The 24,379-nt window shown below is 44.2% G+C and overlaps 1 long non-coding RNA gene across 36 annotated transcripts in view; it reads right to left on the reverse strand.

Moving 5' to 3' along the window:
• LOC110359891 (uncharacterized) overlaps window positions 1–24,379 on the reverse strand; it is a 134,573-nt gene that overhangs the window by 12,722 nt on the left and 97,472 nt on the right. For 25 of the 36 annotated variants that reach the window (XR_010469706.1, XR_010469711.1, XR_010469707.1 and 22 more), the window contains one exon: window positions 638–21,298. This is a non-coding gene — a long non-coding RNA (uncharacterized LOC110359891). The remainder of the gene's footprint in view (window positions 1–637; window positions 21,299–24,379) is intronic. The other 11 variants (XR_010469708.1, XR_010469698.1, XR_010469693.1 and 8 more) reach the window with 7 other exon arrangements.

Below are 24,379 nucleotides of genomic sequence, written 5' to 3' on the forward strand. Positions count from 1 at the left end.
TTCAGTCCCTTGTGAATTGTTTCATCGAGACATTTCCTTTTTTCACGGAACCGCTTCGGATTTTTTTGTGGTTTTAATACCAACCGAGGAAAGTCAATGTTATCCACACAATTGTCTACTGTGGCAACTGTGAAGGTTAAAAGGATGAAACGGTCAAAGTGATGACTGGGATAATAAAGTATGTGCTACATAACACCAGCTGCAAAGGTCTTGACAAAATAAGGCTTAAGAAAAAAAGAAGAGAGCAGACTTTAAATGTAAAACCTAAAAGTAATTTGAATGCAGTATTTACACAGATCTACACAACGAAGTCTGAGGGTAAAGCAGGAGCCAGGGAAGACTCTGAAGGGGTGTGGGATGGTGGTGTAGTGCAGCACTGCAAAGATGAGAGCAGGACCTGGTTTAGATTGGATATTAGCAAAAAATTCTATATGTAAAGCGCTGTCAGGCATTGGAACAGGCTGCCCAGGGCAGTGGTGGAATCACCATCCCTGGAGGGGTTTAGAAAACGTGTGATGAGGTTCTTAGGAACGTGGTTTGAAAGTGGACTGAGCAGTGTTGGGTTAACGGTTGGACTTAATGATCTTAAAGTTCTTTTCCAACACAAATGATTTCATGATTTTACGTTAAGATCCACCTCTCAGCAACACTGACTCCTCTAGCAGCTTATCACAATGAAGGACATGTATTTGGTCAAGGAGGGAAATCAGCTGAACCACGTTAACATCAACAGACCACTGTTAAACACTTATTAACAGGAAAATTAAGTTAGGTTTCTATCAATAACAAACACAATAATTTTTTCTTGTAGTGGCACAAAACACACACGACGGGAGCTTTGGGGAGCCCAGACTTTCTGTTCAGTGGTTGCCCTGCTGGCTGCAGACAGGTGCCCAAGTGCCCCCAGCCATGAGAATGGGAGGCTGGAGCATCAGCCGCATGTCTGGTCTCTGTTCTGCCTAAATTTTGGTGTAATTTAGGTGCTTGGAGCCCAGAGAGATAAAACTCTCAAGCGAGGAGCTGCTTGGGCATCAGCACATGAGCCATATTAGAGCCTGATATTACCTGCTGTGCATGACTGATGGTTTCCCACTGGGAGTGAGGGAATCTGCTTCCCACCTAGATTCTGCTGCAAGCCATTTAGGCAGAAAGTGGCCTAAGCACCATGTAAATCCCCAGAAAGAGCTCAAAACCCATCAAAATGTGCGCATTGAGAATAGTGTAGCCAGCAGGACTAGGGAAATCATCATCCCCCTGTGCTTGGCACTGGGGAAGCCAAACCTTGAAGTCTGGGGTCAGTTTTGGGCGACAAGGAAGCCCTTGAGGTGCTGGAGTGAGTTTAGAGAAGGGAACGGAGCTGGGGAAGGGGCTGGAGCACAAGTGTGATGGAGCGGCTGAGGGACCTGGGGGGTTCAGCTGGAGAACAGGAGCTGAGGGGAGACCTTCTGATCTCTGAACTGCCTGAAAGGAGCTTGGAGCCAGGGGGGGTCGGGCTCTGCTCCCCAGAAACAAGCGTCAGGACCAGAAGAAATGGCCTCAAGTTGCGCCGGGGAGGTTTAGATTGGATATTACGGAAAATTTCTACCTGGAAAGGGTTGTCGGGCATTGGAACAGGCTGCCCAGGGCAGTGCTGGAGTCACCATCCCTGGAGGGGTTTAAAAGGCATGGAGAAGAGGTTCTTAAGGACATGGTTTAGTGCCAGAATAGGGTTAACAGTTGGACTCAATAACCTTAAGGGTCTCTTCCAGCCATAACTGGTTCTATGATTCTAAAATCCGTGCCAACACCAGAGCTATTCCCAGGACAAGGCCACATAGGAGCACTGGTATTCACGACCTTCACTGGTGTTTGGACACTGAAACACTCACCCAGAAAGCCAAACAGCCCATTTTATGTCTTCTCAACCTTCATCTTCACACCACCCTGGACAACTGAAGCCGTGTAGACCCAACACATGAGGCTGAACATCCCTCTGGAACAGTCCCCACTGCTCCTGGTACTCAAACCTCAGAACGACTGATGCTCACAAACAAGGTCCCTTCAAAGTGTCTCTCCTGGTTATTTTGATTCTGAAATAACGACAAGTACATCCCACCCACACCCCGGCCATTCTTCACCATACCAGAAACATTCCCTCAGCCTTTTTGCTCTCATTCCGTCCCATTCCCATCCTGCTGAAAAATGAGCTCCGCTCTGTGATCCAAGACTTTTTCACAGCAGATGGAGGAATTATTTCCTAATCCTGGCCCAGGCAGCGAGTTCCACACCCAAGGGCAAAAATCCAGCTCCGAGGCATAAACTGGGCATCTATGTGATTTAAAATAAAATCTAAAAAATCAAAATCAAAACCAGCTCAGTATTGGGTATTTCAAAAGACAGCGGATGTCACGTATACAAGGGGACACAGTTAAGCGCCTCTTTAATCTGAAGCTTAACATACACAACCTTTCAGCTGCTACTTCTGTATTTCCATGGAAAATCACAATATTCTGGATTAAAGTTTGTGTATTGGCAAAAGAAAAATGATAATTAAAAGAATTTAGGAAATTCTTACAAGGACAGGAAGAAGAAGAGACAGAGAAGACAAAATTGATCCAGACTACGGTTTAGTACCAAAATAAGAATAGGGAATGACTACATTTGTGTTTGAGGCATCACAGTTTAAGACAAACTGCAGCAGAAATGTTACAGTGGCTTGTTAATTTTATTACTAATAGTTAAATTAGACTTTACAGACTCCTTATGGATTTCCCTCCTTACAGCCCCTGCTTTATCTGCATTTTTTGCAGAGGAAACCACAGTAACTTATGCTACAAGGCAGTAATTCTGTCAGGGGGTTGGTGAGGAATATGTTATATTTACTCGTATTTCCAGACTGGATGAGTTCTCTGTTTACTCCAAAACATCAAACTGAAACTGCGCTCATGCTGCACTCAAGTGCCATAAAAGTTGTATTAGGTTTTCAGTTAAAACGAGGATAACGTGTGTCTTGTATGGACAGGACGAGATAGGCTAAAATACCTAAAATAACCAAGGTAAATACGCAAATCGCGCTGTACAGATGTATAAAATAACGCAGACACGACGCAGGAAGCCAGAAGCCTGCCAGATAGGGGAAAACAGATTATAAAACTGTGACAGTTCATTTAAAGCTGCATAATTAAGCCCACACAACAAATAGACATTTTTCTTCTCCTTAAGTGCATCTCCCTCACTTCAAGTGCCAATATTACTAATATAATGCCTTGTACCACTGCCCATGAGTAAGAAAACCTTTTGTTAAATGTCATGGCTTTAGGAGGAGTCCAATACTCCAGTTTCAGATATTTTCAGATGCAAGGGAATGGAGGGGGAGAACTATGATGCCCCAATCAAACTAGTATTTTTGTCTCCCCAAATCTATAGTACTATATCCTAAAAGAGGGATGCTGAGCATGTCTTCTGCATCCCTTCTCTGAAGCACTATCTGCTGTTTGAAACACCCTGCGGGGAACATTTCCAACACACCGCGAGTCCTGCACAGCTCTGCCTCCTATCCTCCCTGTGAGGGACTCCAGAGCAATGGGCTTTATCTCATTAATTCAGCGGTTTTTAGGAAACGACTTTTTCCTGCCAGTTTTTGAACCCAGAGGAATTTTCTAGATGCGCAGTGACAGTGCATGAGTAATAGCTCCCTCATTAAACTACCAGGGAGCCATAAAACAAAACAAATTGTTCAGCTTCCCAATGTTTTTCCGATTCGCTTTCCCTTTCCAAGCCCTGTAGCGCTCGCAAACATCCAAATTATCTAAGTGACGTCATTTATAGTCAGAATCCTTAAAGGAAACAACATGCCCTTAGCACGTTGCTCAATCCTCTGGTATTCTTGCGGTCATTGATTTTTGCCCCGGGGTAGCCGCAAGCCGGTTTATTTTTTAAAACAAGAGCCCACGTGAAGTGTATGTCTCTGAAATCCACTATCAAAGGCTCACGTGGCAGGGGGAGAAGGAGCCGCGCTACTTCTGTCCCGGGTCCATCTCTTGTCGTCGTGGCGAACGCTTGTGGCGCCCAGTGCCGAAAAGCGGGCTGGTGGAGCTTGGGGAGATGAGAACAGCAGCTTGATGTTCCTCCCGCACTTGAAAATAAATAATGGTCCCCTGTAGGGAAACAAGATACTCAGCCCGAAGGTGGGAATGCAGTTTTGTTTTACGCTCCCCACGGGGCAGAATTGTGTTAAGGAATCCCTCTCCTAAGCAGAGGTAGGTTTCTAAAGCGCCTTCGCTGTTGATAACAGGTTCTTTACCCCATTTTGAAAATCTGGGAGTCAAACTATAACAACATGCAGATGGTTCAAGGAATTATCTGGAAGGCCTCAATTTCTACAGTAGTTCATGTAAATGAGAGACATTTCCACATCCTGCCTTTCTTCTTCAGGATAGAAAAGCTGGTACTCACTGCTGATACAGATGTTGCTTCCTACCCAACACGGTACCCAGCAATTCAGAAACTAAATAGTACCAACATCTCTTTGTTTCCACCACCAGCATGCAGAGTATCTCGTACGGTAACTCAGATCTGGAGAATATACGCAGCAAAGATGAGAACACATCTTTAAAAACACAAAGGAAAAAAAACCCAGAGCAGAACAGGATACCAAACTCAACCCTGAGAAATTAACAGGTTTGAGAATATTTATATTTAACATATATTTTGGTAAGACTGCAGAAATGCTAACAAACTACCGTCGTCTTCTGAACAATTCTTTAAGATGCTATTGTAATCCCCATGCTATAGATAGCAAAGAAAGGACCGAATAAAGTCAGTTTCGGGTGAGCTGAGTTCAGTGTTTTTACTGAAAAATGTGGTTTACGTCAGGAAAACTTCTGCTCTTTTGGCCTGAAGAGGATTTCAGGGCCACAGACTGAAAACCATTTCAGACAGCCCTAACATCTCCCACCGCTGAGATTTTAATTCTGTCTTCTAATGAGCAGCAGATAGCAAAGGAATGAGATAAACCGGGAGCTCCAGACCACAGTTCCCAACACATTTGGCAAAGCAGTGAGGAGACCCATTAAACGTACAGAGGTCAGTGACCTCTCGGATTTCTCCAGGCCATGGCTAGAAAATAAAACAGCTGAATGCTTCTTCCCTCACAGAGGGAACTGCTGGCACTCTGCTCTCCATCCATCTCCAAGTCAAAGGTTTTGATACCAAGGAAGAATCAGCAGCTTTAAATACATATCTGAGACAGAAATGGTGAAGGTTTTAAACTAAAGGAGAGGAGACTCAGGATAGACATAAGGAAGAAATTCTTTATGATGAGGGTGGTGAGAGCCTGGCCCAGGTTGCCCAGAGAGGTGGTAGATGAACCATCCCTGGAGACATCCCAGGCCAGGCTGGACGGGGCTCTGAGCAACCTGAGCTGGTGAAGATGTCCCTGCTCATGGCAGGGGGGGCACTGGATGAGCTTTGCAGGTCCCTTCAACCCAAACTATTCTATGACCTGAGATCTACAATTTAAAAAAATAAAGTGATCAAAGTCAATGAGAGACTTTTTGCCTGAACAGAAGTCGAGCAGAAACCCCAGCGCAGAGCCCCATGAGCCTCGCTGCGAGTTGGGTATTCAAACACCTCTAAGGACACAGCTTGTTAAAATCTGCCTCTTCACATTGATATATAATTGGCAACAAAGGTGGGAACAACTTGTGAGCTTAGCTTGTCACATCACCTTTATGAAAGAGTGCGGAGGTACCGATGAGAAACGGGAATTTTCGTCCGGACTGAAATACACAGCAGACACTGCGGCAGATGGCGCTGGATGAATTGAAACAGAACTGAAAAGTTCAGGGCATTTCAGAGAAGGTTCACGTAAGGCAAGACAAGGTAACATCTTAAGAAATACAGAATAGTGAAGAGAGACAAAAAGTACTCCTATTCATCCTTCTGACATATGGAGACATTCAAAAACTAAAACCATTATAAATATTTAGGCATTTTCATTACAGTTACAATTGAATATTGATCGGTCCCAACACGCTGGCACCCACACAAACACTCATGAAGCCACCACTGCCCTGCTCGGTTTGCAGCATAAAGGGTGAGGGAATCTCTTTGCATTTGTTTAAATGCAAAGCACAGATAAAGCGTGGACCTCAGGAGAATATGCCAAAGCCAAAGGCCTGGGAAGGGGTAAGAAATCAAGTTTTTGGATAGATAATGAAAACATCCATGAGTATTTGATCGGTTAGTATGAAAGAGGAGGAATGAGCCCTCAAATCACAGAATCACAGGATGGTTGGGTTGGAAGGGACCTCTGGAGATCACCCAGTCCAACCCACCTGCTAACGCAGGGTCACCAGAGCAGATCACACAGGAAGGTGTCCAGGTGGGTTTGAATGTCTCCAGAGAAGGAGACTCCACAACCTCTCTGGGCAGCCTGGGCCAGGCTCTGGCACCTCAGAGGAAAGAAGTTTCTCCTCATATTCAGACGGAACCTCCTGTGCTTCAGTCTGTGCCCGTTGCCCCTCATCCTGTCACTGGGCACCACTGAACAGAGTCTGGTCCATCCTCTGACACCCACCCTGGATACATCTATCAACATTGAGATCCCCTCTCAGCTTCTCTTCTCCAGCTGAACAGCCCCAGCTCTCTCAGTCTCTCCACATCAGGAAGATGCTCCAGACCCCTCAGCATCTTTGTGTCTCACCGCTGCACTCCCTCCAGTAATTCCTTGTCCTTCTTACACTGGGGAGCCCAGAACTGGACACTGAACTCCAGATGTGGCCTCACCAGGGCACAGCAGAGGGGGAGGAACAACCTCCCTTGACCTGCTGGTCACACTTTTCCTAATGCACCCCGGGTACCATTGGCCTTGTTGGCCACAAGGGCACCATCCCCTCCAAGGGCTCCCATCACCGAAGTCTCTGGTACCGGCTGCTGTCAGAGACGTTACCACAGCACAAAGACCACAAGTCTGTAGCTCGACATTTCAGAAACACGCATGGTGCTCAGAGTCTGGACAGTGTTTCCAAAGCCGCAGGGCCCGTCAGGCCAGCTGATAGATCCTCATTAAAACAAACAAAACAACAAGAAACAAAAAAATAACCTCTTTTCCAGGCGGGGAATGACACCAGCATCGGACAGACAGCTCTCAGGATGAGGTCACCTCCCTTTTCCTTCAGAAATGAAGCGAGGAAGTACAATTAACGATAATTAAAAACGCCTTTCACAAAGGGACACTATACTTTTATTATCCCTCTCGAAGCCTAATCAAAAGCATCACAATGGGCTTGTTGATGTTTTGTTTTAAACCAAGACATGCTAAAAGAAAGAGTCCAGTAATTAAGAACAAAAATCCCATTTTTTTTAGGTGTAGTATTTTGGGCAAAATTATAAATTGTCCCCTACTTCACTAAAAGAACTACTCAATGCTCTACTAGTTAGCCATGGCAAAAGACTATTAAAAATGCTTAATGGGTAAATAAATGTGCTTACGACACTGAAACGTATATGGGAAGTGTAAGCAAAAAGCTGTAATCACACCCATGAAAAGTTACTTGCTTTGAGACTCATGATTTTCTTCTGCAAAGTGTTCCAGCTGCATAAAAAGATTAAGTTTCTTTGCATCTCAATTGACTGTTACAGATTCTGAGCCGTTCACATGAACTGGTTTATATTTCAAACTACTTATTATTCAGATTTGTTTCACCTTCTGTGTCAGAGGCAAAACGAGTGGTTGAACCATTAGAGATCCATAGCATCTGGACAGCATTTCAGCCCATCAAGTATAAAGCGTCTTCTGCTGGGTGAGCAGAATCATTCTCAGCAATAAAATGCATCTCCAGCAATTACAATGGATACTTGCATGAAGATCTAGTAGCCTGAACACAGCACCTGTGCCTCCTGTTATTTTTGGTGATGTTGAATACCCTGCCTGGCTCACCTACAACTCCCAGAACTTATTCTGTACCCGCCAGCCCTGTAAATATGTCCCAGGTGTAACCTGAAGTGTCTCACAGTCACCAGACACCAAAGTGCAGACAGTTGCATCCATCTTTGTGCACTTGCAGACACATGTGCACGTGTAGGATGCTGTCCGACCTCTGCATCAGAGCCAAATCAGACCCACGTAGCCTGCTGCACATCGATTGGTCTAATAATAAGTTTAAAACCCCTTTAAAATGCTTTTATTTTTGTTGTGGACATTAAAAGTCCCACTGCTTTTTATCAGGAAAGATGCCTTTATATTGGTGTCTCTACCAAAGCTGCCAAATCAGATTTACCAGCAGAGCTTTGGGGTGCAGATTAAACCTTAGCAATTGGCTTTTGCTCAGAAACCCGGCTCCTTAAATCGCTTCTGAAGTGCGATTACCTTTATATAGATTTACTGTTATAACCCCGGAGCGACCCTGCTGTTATGTAGCACAGCCTATGCGCTTGGGCGCTGCCCACAGCATCTCATGGGCGCACGGGTCGTCCTCTCCCAGTAGGGTAGGTGAACGATTTTCTTGAAATGAAGCAAATTTTAGGGCAGAATGGTTAAGTTAAGTTAAGATGGGAACTGGAAAGAAGAGGGTTAAGTGGAATCATGCCATGAAGCCCACCTGCCTACCCGAGGAGCCGATGATGATGATGATGCTCAATGAGGATGCTCGAGAGGTTGCAGCCAGCAGCTGAAAATAGAGGTGGGGTGTGCGGAAGGGAAGGAAACACACGTTGTGAAGCAGGAGATCAACCCAGTGTGAACGCATCAGCGTTTAAATTAAGGTTTTCTGAGGGACTGAACTCCACAAATCCCCGCTGGTACCCAAGGGCGGCTCTAAAGGCTGAGGATGCCGAGACACAAGCAGATCGTTCTGTCACCGCTGTTTCACAGACACTTGCAGCCGGGCTGAGTATAAACAGGGAAGTCACGTGGCATCCGTAGTGTCACGTCGTGACTTCCCTCGTGTCGCACAGGCTTAGAACATCCACTTCATCATCTATTTACCCCTGCAAAAACGGGAACTTTTAAGCAGCTCCTATTAACAATGCCTCCTCCGCGGCTCAGGAATCCTTTTTGGGATGCTAACGTGTATTTTCCACTTCCTTTCCCTGCAGCATAGAACAGAAACAAATCCGAGTGCTGACACAGTAAGTAGATTGATTGCAGTATTTAACTTTTTTGGACAGAGTCCCAATTTCAGTCTGATCTGCTTCGCAGATAGGAGGCTGTACATTGTCACATAGTTTGTAAACGCGCTTGCTACACTGATTTAAGTAGATAGGCAGGGCTGTGCATCTGCATATCAGAAAGCCAGATCGTGCACGCTGCAGATGCGTTTTTCTCAGAATAATAAACTGGAGATTTACGGAAAACAATACGGAAATAATTTTATGGGCTTCTTACAAACGTGTCTAGATGATCTTTGGAGGTCCCTTCCACTCCCTAATGTTCGGTGATTCTGTGTAGATATAAATACAGGTCAAATCTGCAGAGAGTGTGCAAATTTGCATCATCGCGTTTTAAAAGCAATTTGAAAATATAATGTTTTATGACAGTTCAGAGAACACGCCTTCGAGACAGCACATTTGGACTGTTTTCTCCTATTATGACACTGCTGACCGTGGATCACACCAGGCTCTGCGAACAACTCCATTTTCAATCACTGATTCATATGACAGGTGAAATTTTCCAAGTGCTCAGCATCCAGAAGGTGTCACTGCCAGCTGGAATTAAGCACATAGGGCCCGTCTGCTGCTTGGCACTCGGGAAATCTGGTCTTTTAAAGGAGGGTTATACACTTAAAATGGAAACGTATTAATCAGGACGTATCAGTAAATATATCTGAAGTACAGAAACAGCTCAGAAGCTCATTTTCCTACATGTTGTAAAAGCAGCAATTCATTGTCCCTTTTCCAAAGTCATGCTAACACATAAAGCTGCTTTTGTTCTATTTTATTTGTAATACTGCTTATGCAGCAATACCCATTATTTGAGAATGAAAATGCTAATCTCCAGTTATTTCACATTGTAGTTATCCCACTCTTTGACACAATTTCATTAAGTTCATTCAAGAAGGAAGGTGGCCTGGGTAATGTAAATGGCAGCACGACAATACCTTTTAATGGACATACCATTTTGAGACAAATTTGGACAGAAATTCGCCCCTTATGATATGGTTATGATTTGCACATACAATTTTAGACCCAAACCTTAAAAGTTTCCAGGTATCTCCTGAATGATCAGTGGAAGAAGCTTCTCAGATCCATCACTACACGTTAGCTCGTTAGCATTTCTGCTGGTTAATAAACCTTAACGTCTTTAAGCAGACAGATTATTCTTTAACAAGTGTATTGGTGCTACTAGATTGAGCAAGACAGAAAAATAGTGAGAACTTATTTCTAGCAATAAACAATAAGGCGCTTTGAACTGTTTTTCAGACCAAACTGTACACTGACAAGTCCTTGCACAGGAATCTCCATCCACAAAACAGAGTAATATGGGAAAGGGGTGGCATGAATCTTTATAGAAAGGTGTATGACAAATATTCCACATGGGAAGGACTATAAAAACATTATTACACACAGATATTTTTAACATGAGGCAAATGAGACATCCCGCATGCAGCGACAGTCTTAGGGCAGCGATCACCATTGAAACACGTGGCTGATCGTAGGGAGCAAAAAGGAACAAGATTCAGACGAAACCACAGGATCACAAGGGATGGGTGATGCACTTCTTACCACCCTCCTTGCCCTACCCTTACTTCAGCATTGCAGAATGCTGAAAAAACAAACCAAATCTAAGTTCTTTAAGCTGTCTGGTTGTTTCCCTCTCAGCATTACAGCCAATAATGCAAACAGCACGAATTACTTTGATTTTACTGAGACCAAGTGGCTCCCTTCACTTTCTCTTGAGTAACAAGCAAACAGAACTAGTCCAGGTAACACAAGTATTAGAAGACACTATCTCCAGAAATAAAACCTCTTTTACATCAGCAGGAAACAAGATAATACGTGCGCATTTCAGCCTATTTCTATTTTGTGTTTAAAATGCTGGCTGGAGGGCTCAGAACTCTACAGGGCAGAACTAAATATAAGCCAAACAAAAGGGATATATTGTATTTCTGAGCAACGCACCTTTCGACCATGTTGTTCTGAGTTTTCTCCGTAGCGTCTAAAATCTACCGCTCCATTGTGTAATCCCAAGGCTGGAAAAAGTTAAGAAATCTCTCCTGTGGTAGGTTCCTGCACCTGCCCCTACAGGTAATAAAGGATTAGAAGGATCAGAATTGCAGTGTTTATGAAACTTTTCTTTCCTGCTCGGCGAGAAGCTCATTTCTTACTGTTAAAATGAAAGCAGTGGTTGTGCTTTTAAAAAAAAAAAGGAAAGAAAAACAACATAATGAAAAGGAAGCACACACCCATATGGAAAAAACCAGCAAAAGACGAAGCAGGCTTATTACAAATGTTTTGTAACCTTGCCACCGCCAAAAGCAAACAATTAATTAAACAAGAGGGGAAACGTCAAGGTTTTAATTCCTGTGTATTCTCAGGATCTTGTAACTGTCCGCAGCTCCATGGAGGCTGCGGGATGGTCTGAGCGACCACTGCGGTAGGTTTGAGTATCAAAGGTAAAAGGAAACAAACTTCTAGTTTGGGTTGAAACTGTAAATATTTTAAGTGTCCCTGCGATTTCACAGATAGCAAATAAAAGCAAGGTTTTATATAGCAATTCCATTCCCGCAGTTCCCAAAGCACGTGGAAACACTACTGGGATTTCTGCTTATGTAAGAAATGCAAATTTGGGGCTCTGACAGATCTACAACCCAAAAGGCTCGGATTCAACATACCCACACATTCCTCTGCGCCTCACTCCGCAGTTACCACAGCATTTTAACACCACCAAAGAGATCTGCTCTGGTTTAACATTAAGAAACATCTGCCTAAGTGCAGTTTCAGATTAAAAAGTGTAAACGCTGCTGGCTTGGCTACAGTTGCAAGATTTATAGGAAATTTAGTTTGCAACAGGTGACCCCATTCAAAGATGAGAAAGATTTCACTCACCGCTTAGGCATACTTTTAAAAGTTAGCAAACCCTGACGGATTTTTCAGACACCCATGGAACCATAAAAAACGCAACTATCCTGAGTGTACTATCAGCAGGTTTGCTGACGATCTTTCAGCAGGTTTGGACTAGATGATCTTTCGAGGTCCCTTCCAATCCCTGACGTTCTGTGTGATGACACCAAGCTGGGAGGAGTGGTGACACTGGAAGCTGTGCTGCCATCAGAGACCTGGACAGGCTGGAGAGCTGGGGGGGGGGAAATTTAATGAAATATAACAAGGGGAAAGTGTAGAGTCTTGAATCTGGGCAGGAACAACCCCAGGTTCCAGTATAAGTTGGGGAATGATCTGTCAGAGAGCAGCGTAGGGGAGAGGGAGCTGGGGGTCCTGGGGACAGCAGGGTGACCATGAGCCAGCACTGGGCCCTTGTGGCCAGGAAGCCAATGGTACCTGGGGTGGGTTAGAAGGGGGTGGTCAGTAGGTCAGAGAGGTTCTCCTGCCCCTCTGCTCTGCGCTGGGGAGACCACACCTGGAATATTGTGTCCAGTTGTGGCCCCTCAGTTCCAGCAGGACAGGGAACTGCTGGAGAGAGTCCAGCGCAGGGCAACAAAGATGCTGAAGGGAGTGGAGCATCTCCCGTGTGAGGAAAGGCTGAGGGAGCTGGGGCTCTGGAGCTGGACAAGAGGAGACTGAGGGGTGACCTCATTCATGTTTACAGATATGTAAAGTGTGAGTGTCAGGAGGATGGAGCCAGGCTCTTTTTGGTGACAACCAATGACAGGACAAGGGGCAGTGGGTGCAAACTGGAACACAAGAGGTTCCACTTAAATTTGAGAACAAACTTCTTCCCAGTGAGGGTGGCAGAGCCTGGCCCAGGCTGCCCAGGGGGGTTGTGGAGTCTCCTTCTCTGCAGACATTCCAACCCGCCTGGACACCTTCCTGTGTAACCTCATCTGGGTGTTCCTGCTCCATGGGGGGATTGCACTGGATGAGCTTTCCAGGTCCCTTCCAACCCCTGACACTCTGGGATTCTGCGTGTGAGTGATGCAACCTGAGCCAAAACCGCCCATGGACGACACAACGGCGAGCGCGGGGTTAAAATGCTCCTTCCAGCAGGTTGCTCCATAGACCAGGTCTTCATCCTGCTGCCAACTTCACATGCAGACAAAAAAAAAGTAGTTTTCATCAAAAAATAGGTCTAACAAGGGAAATCTCTCATGCTGGCCAGCTACTGGATGAAAAACTTGAAGGGACTCAAGGATTTTTGAGTATAAAACCACGTATTAGTTGTTTTTTAGTAAATATACACCTTTTTGGCAGCTAACTGAAGCTTGTAACTTCCTGCAGTGGTCATTCACCTCTATCTGGGCTTCAAAAGGACTTGCTCTGTTACAATAAATATTGAAAATGTACCACGCACAGCTTAATATAACTTAACAAGATAGTAAAGCCATTATTTTGAACAATAGCCTGACTGTACCCGACTAGAGAGGTCACAGCTGGGGCTGTAACTCTGCCATGGTAAATTAAAAACAGTTACGTATTAGTCGCGGTGAACTATGTCCAGCCTTCAGCAGTTATAGTGGAATATCCTAATAAAAGCCCCGTCAGTCAAGGTTTGATGATAATGATTTAAAGTTACTTTACCTTCCCGCCTGATTCGTTAAAATGAAAGGATCTTCAAATTTGGGAGATGCCTTTTTGCTGATGTGTATTTGTAAATCCAGCGTATCCCTCATCTTCATACCTTTTATTTGTCCTCCCACCTGCAGTTCTTGGGAATACAAAGTACAAGAAGTTTCTGTTGTGCTTCTCTTTCTCTGTAACTTCACCAGAGCTGAAATTATAATTACAGTCTTATATTTTTTCTGCAGGAACAGTAGCAAAATACAACTGTCTGACCAAGGTGAAGATTATTGTTCATTGCACAGACTCAGGGAAGTTTAAGGAGAGTAAATGATGCTCCATCCAACGAGCTGGAAAGCAACAGAGGTCCCGATGGGCTGATGCTCAGCCTCCAGTCCCTGCACCAGCGCTGGTTGTTGGTCCCTTCTGCACGTCCCAATGGGGATTATTGAGTTGGTACCAGATTTTCAGGTATCACAAGAGCTGGCTCATAATGCTGTTTCAACTTCTTCGCTACATACCTACCCATCTACTCACCCACTCCTCCCTCCTTTCTCACTTGCCTGTCTCGTTACCCGCCCACTCGCATTGTCTCTTACTCACACGCTAACCCACCCATTTATATGGTTTTCATTCATCTCCCCATTCGGTTACACAACCTGATCCTCAAACACCTTCAATCCACTCACTAGTAGTAATTTTACCTCCTACGATACGCTTGTCCTCGCCTCTCTCATCAACATCCCTGCTCTGTATTGAGCTTTAAGGAGACAGTTTAACAACCAAAGGTCCATCAGGCTCCTGTCTCTCATGGGGCAAAACCAATGTCCATTTGTCTTTATGGTCACAGAGTATTTGTTTTGTGGGGATATCGATCTCAATCTTTGTGGTCGAGACAATGGAAAACTTGGAGACAACCCTGCTTGGGTGCCTGGGGCTTCTGGTAGCGAAGGCCAAGCCCTGAAGTAGAAACAACAAACAAGAAACCCTCAAATGCCACCAAAACAAGTGAAACTATAAAAAGAAGCAATAGTTATGAAGTGAAGAAACATTGAGAAAAATAAAGGATATTGGAAGGCTGAGGGGGGGGGGAAAGAAAACTCAAAATACTACAACTTCCACTGTTTCTGTCACTAATGGAAACCACAATGTTTAAATTCTCCCCGTAATGCCCTTTGCAGACTTGCCTGCGCATATCACTTCCCACAATAGAGTTAAAAATCATTAAAGATACACTGGCATAACTCCCCCATATAAAAACGTTTTCATTTCTGAGTAAAATTGGCCTTTTCAGGTAATTTTCAACTATTTCTTAAGTGATGCCAGAACTCATACACCGGAATAAAATACGCGTCCGAGAAATTATCCTATTAGCAGTTCAGTTTAAAAGCTTATCTTCAATCAGTGTAACTTTCCCAAATCCTGAAGAATTGAGTATGCAGCACTTAAAGGACGTGATACATCTAATATTCAAGAGTAATACCATTCCGCTCATATTTAGAGGCAGTTAACACCCCAGAGAGGATTACTGAAAGATGAGAACGCAGACTCGAAATAATATGGTGAAACAAAGAAATGGAAAAGTTTAGGCCAAAGAAAAATCTCGCCATCAAACGTGATGGAAAAGACTCCGGAAGAACCAAGTGGAAGGCCAAGTTCTTAGAGTATCTGTAGCCATAAACCACAGAATAAAAACCAAAATAATGTAGCAGAAAACATGTACTGGCAAGAATTTGGTCTGGGTGATGTAATGAACTTTCCATCTCTTCCATCTCTGATTCCGTAATTCCGTAGAAGCGCTTAGCACAGGGCTGGCAAACTGTTGCAGCAACTCAATCGCCTGATTATTGTGCGATAATCAAAGCGTTCAATTAAAAGGAGCTCCTGGATGTTGCAGCCGCTCCCGTCCAAAGTCCCGCGGTACGGTGCCAGCAGAGCCTGATCTGAATGGCAGGCGGGCGGTAATTACAGAGTTGTGGGGAGCTCTCCCAAACAGGCAAAACAGAGTTTAAGTAATTAAAGAGACAATCATCATCTTTCTCGCAAAACGCCCCCGGGGTCAACTTTTGACAAGAGGATTTGATAATACAGAGTTCAACTCTGTCAACATTCACGCATGCAAATAGCTTCACTCATACACGCAAAGAAGCGTTTAGTGTGGTTGGTTCTATACTATACGGCATTTTGCACTATTTACACTTGATTTGTGCGCTGAGAAAATCCTCCCTTAGGGTAAAATACCAGCTTGTTGCTCAGATCATGTGCTTTGTTTGCTGTTTGCAAGTTATTAGGTAAGCGCGCACGCAGCAAGAAGACGGCGCAAAAAGACATATGGCACAAACAAACCTTTTGATGTTTAAAGCACATGTACGAAAAAAACAGATGATAAGAATGAGATAAATGCCACGAAAGGCTCTATAAATATTATTTCTGTATTACTTATTTACATGGATGATTAGAAATTTTAGTAAGGGATGGTCTCCTCTTTGCCACCATACGTTATTAATCCTACTCTTAAATACTTAAGCTCCGAAAACAGAAATATAAAAGGATGACGTTGACTACTCAGTCTACACAGATGCTTAAGTTAAATGTAGAGACTTAAAATCCAGATGCCAAAGGAAAACAGGGAAGAATAAAAAGCTTGTTTTGGAGAACAAGGTGAAATTAGGTCTTGCTTGAGCTCCACTGTGATTAAGAGATGGGGAGATGAGTTATTCTGAATGGGTTGAACTGAACTTCATGCAGGTGTCACTGAAAGGGATGGTCCCACCTCCTCTGTTTGTCACCATGAGATCCTGCTATTTTTCCATTTACTGAGCTGGAACAGTTTGAATTTTCCCAAAAGAAAAGCAAGGGAGAAGCCAAAGAATCTAGTTTTTAATCAGATCAGCAAACTGAGGTGGCTCAACCCAAAGCCAACATGGTCATGAGCGACAACCATTGAAGTCAAGAGTTGAAAACGCATGCGAAACCTCACTCTGGTCACACTAAAACAACTACAAGACGATACGTAAAAATCACAGTAATCCAAAAACATGTCCACAGAAGATAAGGAAAAGGGGTAGAACCCTATATTCTGGTCCCTTCTCCAGGAATTGCTCACTCCTACTGTGCTGTAGATTAGATAAAATGTATAGACGGCTCTTTTTATACTAAAGCTTGAAAAATAGAACCTATGAGCTGTGCAAATACACTTGAGAGCCAGTGAGAGCTCTGCCCTAACAGGAGAACAGCATCTGCCTACCTGTATTCTTGGAAATATTTTTATTTTTAGTGGATAAAAGTAAATGAAAGAGCAAAGCTGAGATCTTCAGTTATGACTCACTCCTGCCAACCTCATGTTTTGGCAATAAAGCTGCATATAAGCTCTCCCAGGAGCCTGTAATAACAGGTCATATGGGGAATTTCAGTAGTCGCTGAGGTCCTTCGAAGTCACAATTCAGGTGGCCAGACTTGGATTAGAAGTTAAGAACACCCGCTAGTGTCCATTTACCGTAGCGGTGAACCCCAAAAGCCACAGCGCTGCCCAGAGCTTGCAAAATATATGGGAAGCAAGAGAATTGGGAATTAAGAGAATCAGATGGAAAGAGGCTGTGGTGGGATCTTACCAGGCCCCCAGCTGGGGTTGGGCATAGACCCTGCAGGCTCTTCCATCCTTCTCTCCGTCGCTCCCTCGGCGGCAGTATATGAATCCCTAAATAACACTCCTTTTCCTCCCACTGTAAACCACACTCAATATTCCTAGATTATTTTCCACTTCATTCCAAATTTTTTGTACCTTAGACTATGTCACCCAGCATGAACAGAGACACAGTGGCACAGTGGAGTAGCCATACTTCGGACCACGTTTAAATACTAAACTAAAAAGTAGGAGGAAGTAAGCACTGGACTTCTGGACCACATCTGAGCTTTTGAGTTCATCTCTGATCTTCCTGGAGCAACAAAGATACTCCAGTGTTGATGTTAGGACCTTCCCAAGTTAGAAAAACTACAACATGTACAGTAGAGTTACCGCTACTTATTTTTCAAATGTGCTTTATAAGGGTGGCATACAACTGTACCCTGAAAACGCACAGATGAGCGTGGCTTCTATTCATACCTCATGTTGCCAGTACACAGGCATTTTTATTTGGCTCAAGGAATAAGTAATTTTAAAGTGTTATTGCCATTGTTGTAGAGCAGTGGAAAAGGAAGCGCTCCTCTTTCCCAGGTCCAATTTTGAGCTCGTCTTTTGTATGCAAACTTGGGCTGCGAAGTCTGCATTGGGATAGCTACAGGCCATAGAGAGCTGAGCTCCAAACACGTGCAGAACAAACAAGAAAAAGCCAACCAATTCTCGCCTGGGAAGTTCTGCATGGGAATCCCTCAGAAATCAGCCCAAATCTACATTGTAAATACACCGCACAGAGCTAAAACGTCAAGCACTGTGATTTAGTAGAAGTCATCATACTACACACGTGTGCGTCTCATTTCAGACTGTGTTGTTTTCTTTTGATGTAATTTACGGCTTGTGTTTAAAAAGCTTTATGATAAAGGAGAGTGGGGTTTGTTGGTTTTCTTTCCTGTTTGCGTGGTGTTCCCCCCCCAAGCGCTTCACTAATGTAATAACCAGTTTTCTGCTTCAGAGATAATGCTGTTAAACCTGCTTTTTGGTTTTTATTTTGGGTCATGATCATCACAATAAGCGTGGAAAAATGTAACCTCTACACCACGTATTTTAGGTTCTCTGCATCGTATTAGGAGACGTTTTAAAACCTGTAAGGAAATGGAGATACTACAAACATACATGTAAAAAATCAGCTTTAGAAATATGTTGTTTCTTCTATTATTTTGGGTGTACTGCAATAGAGGTACCGCAACCCGCTCCCCAAAACAGGGCATTTTCAAGAGCAGCGATTCCCCTGTCCCGCAGGTGGATAAACCACAACGAACTGAAGATCTACGACTCTTTCTCCTCAAACACAACCTGCTTGTGATTTCTTAGTAAATGAGGCTGCTCCAGTGTGAGCCTGAGGAAATTCGAGCCAGGTTCAACAGTTAACAGTTTAGAGGCCCTTTCCTTTTCATGGGCTTTTCACACCCACGTAACAACCAAGTGACTCTTCCCTGACCCTGCCTCCCACATCTTTCGGTACAACCGCTCACTAAAATCACCCGGCGCTCGAGTTCTCCTCCCAAAATCCAAAGGAAGCACTTAAGGATGTTTAGTGCAATGCTAAACGTGTGGTTTTTCTTGTTTATTTTTAACCGCTGTGTTTATTTGCGGTTCCATAGGGATGTGTGGGGTACAGCTGCCCCATCGGTTGCTCTTTTGGAAGAGCAGGGGGGGGAATATTCACTAAAATGGGTTTGGGAATGTGTTACGCACCCAGGGGAGAAAAGCAGCAGTGAATTCTTCCCTTTGTGGTGGAAGTTTAAGACAATTCCTACAGAGCATGATAAATTCAATAATCACTGTGCTGCCTTTCCTATCTTCTAATAATCTATGCATTCAAAACAATGCTCTGGAAATGCTACAGTATCACACACCAGCACGCTTTCTAAAAGGAAAATGTAGTGATAATGCTGGTAAAGCACTGACGGAAAGTTAAATATCACTATCCACATTCTATCAGCGACTAAGAAGAAATGATCACTTGCCCAAGAAGCCCCGTTCCAAAAAAATGCCTCCCAAAAGCAGTGGCAGAGTTGACAAGAGATTCGGGGATCACGATTTCCAGACCTTGCTCCATCAGCCAACAGTATGTTAATGATTTGAGGCTTCTGAGAAACCACCCATTGATAGATTTCTTTTTCCCTTGGGATTTAGAGTCAATTAAAAAGCACACTGTTTCTATTCTAGGCATACTTTAAGAAAAAATATCATTAGATTTAATTCCAGGGATGAACACCTGATTTTCATGTGAAATTCAAGAAGACCAAAGGCTCATTCATCATTCAGTGAAGTGTAACAGGAAAATGACAGTGTGGCCATGACTGCAGGGTGACAGGATCCCCACGCTGGCCCAGCCTCTTTGCTCAGTACCAACATTAGCAGAGGTTTGCAGGTTAAAGGTGGGAGGGAACAGCAATTTTAAATTGTTGACCTGATGGACAAAGTTTTCCCCCTTATTTCCAGACTCCGAAACTGCAGCAGGCCAGCTCGTGTTTGCTGTAAAAGCAGTGAAGAAAACAAACGCACCTTCCCACGTTCAAAAAGCTCTTTAAGAGCTTTCTTTCATTTAGCTAGATAGCATCTCAGCACTGAAAATGAGAAGCATATAAACTTACCAATGCATTATCAGGAGAAGCATCAGAAATAAAGCTCTAAGGTGTTAGTCAGTACTCAGCACCTCGGCTCCTTCCTGGCACAAAATAAATCCCACAGGCAGCAGGTACCAGAACCATCTCTTTTTGCTACTCGTACCCGTAACGCTTGCAGGCGTCTTCTGAATCTGCCACCAACAAAAGAAACCACAGCACGACTGCTTCCCTAATGCTTCATAACTGAGTCAGTAGGTCAACAATTCCTCCGGTTTAGGAGCCAGACCAACTCCCTTAAGCAGCTCCTATTTCTTTCATAATTTTCTGATGGAGAAGCCAACTGTCTCCGGCCAGTGGGAACCCATCTCCTCCTAAACCAGAACCAAACCGCTCCAAACCATCGCCACCTCGTTTTGGCGCAGACATCCATCCCGATGCCAACTCCATTTTGTCTCTCGCGTCTGGGGGAAAAACCACGAGAAAAATACTTACGATGCAAAAGGCGTCGGGAACCCGCTCCCCGTGCACCTTGCGCGCTCTGGGCCGCGTCCTCGGTTCCCATCGCCGGGATGGAGCGGAGCGAAGGGCGCTCTATGCACCGCCAGCCCTGTGCCCGGTCTGCTCGTTGCGTGAGAGCAGAGAATCGCAGAATATCCTGGATGTGCATTTCAGGAGAGCTGCTCGAACAAAGAGAAAGCTCTGAAGCTGCTATCCCGATCCATGACTCAAAACGTCTGGTCGAAGGAAAAAAAAACTCGGTTTCGTAATAACCCTTTAGTACCACCTACTCGCATCACAGAGTGATTCTTGCAGCAAATGCACAGGAAATCACCACCGAGTGCCAGTGGAGCTACTATTCCAAGAACCAGCTCTTTCGGTTATTCCTTCATCATTTGAAAACAGAGATGCTTTTACTTTCCCTATCGCACAGGATGTGTTGGGTTTTTTTTTTTAAAGAAGAGCTTTTAACCGTGATCCTGTAAAATACTTTGTTGATAAATCACCAGCTGAAAACTTGCCCACTGTAAAAAAACAAAAAGATCGCAATACTCATTCCAGAAAATACAGTAAGTCCTTTCTGGAAATAACTCACCAGGCAAAAATCAAAAGGGCAAGAAATTAATTGTCAAAGGCGGCTCGCATCCTGCAGAGCACACAAAGCCGGTGGAGTCAGCCACGTGCCTTTCTGACCACCAACAGCACCCCCTGACTCACCCCGCCGCAAAGATGAGTCGCTATGAATTATTTCCTCTTCTTCCGCGCTCCCCCGGGAGTGCTCAGAGCCACCGGCATGTCCTGAGCTTAATCCCGACTTTGCTGGCAATTCCAAAACTCGTCTCGTAAGGCTGTGGCCACCAGCTCAGGACGCAGGCGCCTGCGAGCACCCGCTTTGAGTCACCTGTCAGCGATACAAAAGGAAATTACTCAGCGGCGAGCACGTGGAAGCCCAATGTGGCCCTTACAGGAATACAGAATTCTGGAGCGAATCACCCCGGAGGAAAAGTTGTTCTATTCTGTAGCACTAACATTAAAAAGAATATTAACTAAAATAAGACAGGAGCGCAGGGAGAGAGTGTTCGGGGTGGGTTTTCACTGAAGCTGCCATGGAAGGGGGGACCCAAAAAAGAGACATTTCACAAGCATTAGACCTTCACAGTGCGTGACAAGAAAAATAATTAAAACAACTGAGAGAACTAATCTGTGGCTGCTTAGAAAGTTAACTCTTCCAAGGAAGCGATTAAGAGAACAAAAGCAAAGCGTTATGTTTATCAAACAAGTAAACTTAGTGCAGGGGAGGGCTTACTCGTGTGAGTAAAGACTGAGGAGTGCCACAGCCCTCCCCAAACACGTGAGTTTACATGGAGCTGGCATCTTATTATTAAGCAGTTATTATTGCAAAGAAATAAATCTTATAAGGGATACGAAGCACAGCTTTGCCAAAATGCCAAACGTTATCCAGGCACAAGGTCCTGTGCCCCTCCACAGAATTCCCTTTTATCCAACTGCTATTCAGGACAGAATTCACACGCATTTTCCTGAGGAGACCTGAATAACCGCTACGGGATTTACAAATTCAGCCCAGCAACAGTCATTTGTTTTGTTTCATCACGAATTACGCAGCTCCTGAATTCAGCCCTCGGAAAAAAGACTCAACTTCTCCTCAAAAATCCAGCAGGCAAATAGAAGACAGTTAGCATGCGTAACACTTTGAATCTTCAGGAATTGCATCAAAATTAATTAATACTAAAGATCTAATTGTCTAACCTGCTTCTGCATGCAGAAAAGAGCCCGACCTGGTGCCTTTACAGTGGGGGAGGGCGGCACTTCTTGTTCCTGTTTCATACTTGACTTTTTTCCTGCGCAGGAGATGATCTAATGATTCAACGTGTCAGTATGTTGCTTCACCCTTTCTCCTGTGTCTCCTGACATTACCATATCTTAACAATTCAGCTCGTTAGGAAGGAGGAGAGGAACAAAACAGCAAATTGTCCTTAAAAAATCAATCACAAAGGGAGGAGTCTTTCCATGTTTTGCCCTGTACGTATCCAGAACTCTACAGAACACACAACCAATGATGCTGAACACAAACCAGCAAAGCCCCCCAAAGAAAATCCTCATGTTTCCTCAAATGTCACCACACCTGCTCAAGTCTGACCAGTGAGGTCTGCAAAGGGATGATTTTGGGTCCTGCCTGATTAGGATGGCAAAGAAATTCCCAAATGACAAGGTTTTATTATTCCCAAAGGTGGGGATGCTCAGCTGCAGGCACCACCAGTGAGAGGGGGCTGATGGATCTCGTGTATAATAACTGGGCAAGGGTGATGAAAGTGAAGGATCAAACCCCACAAGGCTGCCACCGACCGACTGGAAATGGATCTGAAAAACCCTGAAATCCAAATATAACATGTACAGCACCTGCATTTGCATATGTAGCACGCCAAGCTGAAGTTTCTGAGCCTTTTTATTAGATGCTTTTCTCGCCCAGCCCTTTCAGCAGAGATTTTCTTGTGTTTCAAACCTTGTGTGGAATTACAACAGCGGGTTTGCTCATGAACTGGCACAAGCAGGGGCCCCGTGGCACCTATTAAAGCCACCAGTTCTTGGGAAGCATTTCTTCAGCAAGTTTTGTGCAGGACAGCAGGTGCTATATATAAAACTGTTTACGACTATTTCTAAAGAAGAGCTCGTTCTGAAGCAGCTCCTTCATTGTGATGGAACGGGCTGGATCTGTTCCCAGTTCAGGCTTATATAAGGCCTTGAAGGAAGTAGAAACTTGTTTTGTACGAAATCAAGCCAGAATAGTAGTAGGTGCAACGGAATTATCCTGTTATACATTAAGTTTTACTACTAAAAGACCTGCATTGCAGTCATAAAGTCAAATGCTGCATCCCAATAGTACAAACAGCCAAATACTTCCTGCCATAAAAATCAAAATCAGTCAAAGGAAAGGCGACAGGTATAAACCATCTGATTTTTTTGGTATAAAAACATCATCTTCCTTAAAACAAAACAAACATGTAGTAGCTGAAATGGTTCATCTTCATCACTTGCCCAAGTCTGATTTAACTTTAATTAAAAAAAAAACAAACCAAAACAAATAAAAACACATTTTAAAGGTAACAATTTTCAAAGGCGTGATGAAAACTTCCTCAGTGCTGTCTGCCTTTTTTATTTCCAGGTATGTTGTTGGTATTATTGCTCTTCCGAACAAACCACTCCACTGGCAGGGACATTCACCCTGTCTAATAAATAACACCGCTTTTTGAACCGTGGCCCACGGTACATCCGTGATATGCACGTTCCCATGGCCTCGGTGAGGAGGGAGCACCCCCAGGTGTGTTTGCACTGAAAAAACCCTTGCGAGGACGCAGCGCAGGTGAGTGGGTACCAGGTTGGGTGCCCGTGGCCTCACACAAGCCCCTGACACTGCTCCAGCAAGAACTACACTATCAAACCACATCGAACTCCAACTTGGGCTTTAGGACCTAAAGCTGGGCATGTGAGCATGTCTTAAAACTCAAGCTCTTGTTAGTCTGGGAATAAAACCACCGAACTGGGCTGATCATCCTTCAGGCGCTTTAGAAACAAACCAACCAAGCAAAACACCCCAAACAAATACAAACGATGATTGTCAGTAATGTTTATGGTGATCTTCATGCGGGACAGAGACCTGGTTGAAGCACAATGCAGCGCTTGGGCTAAAAAAAGTCCATATCTTATAGAATCACAGAATCATTACAGTTGGAAGAGACTCTCAGGATCAAGTCCAACCATAACCCAACTCTAGCACCAAACCACGACCTTAAGAACCTCATCTATGTGTCTTGTAAACTCCTCCAGGGATGGTGACTCCACAGTGCCCTGGGCAGCCTGTTCCAATGCCCGACAACCCTCTCTGTGAAGAATTTTTTCCTAATATCCAATCTGAACCTCCCCTGGTCAACTTGAGGCCATTTCCTTTTGTCCTATCACTTGTTAT

This window comes from Columba livia, chromosome 1, assembly GCF_036013475.1.
Source record: "Columba livia isolate bColLiv1 breed racing homer chromosome 1, bColLiv1.pat.W.v2, whole genome shotgun sequence".
Taxonomy (NCBI): Eukaryota; Metazoa; Chordata; class Aves; order Columbiformes; family Columbidae; genus Columba; species Columba livia.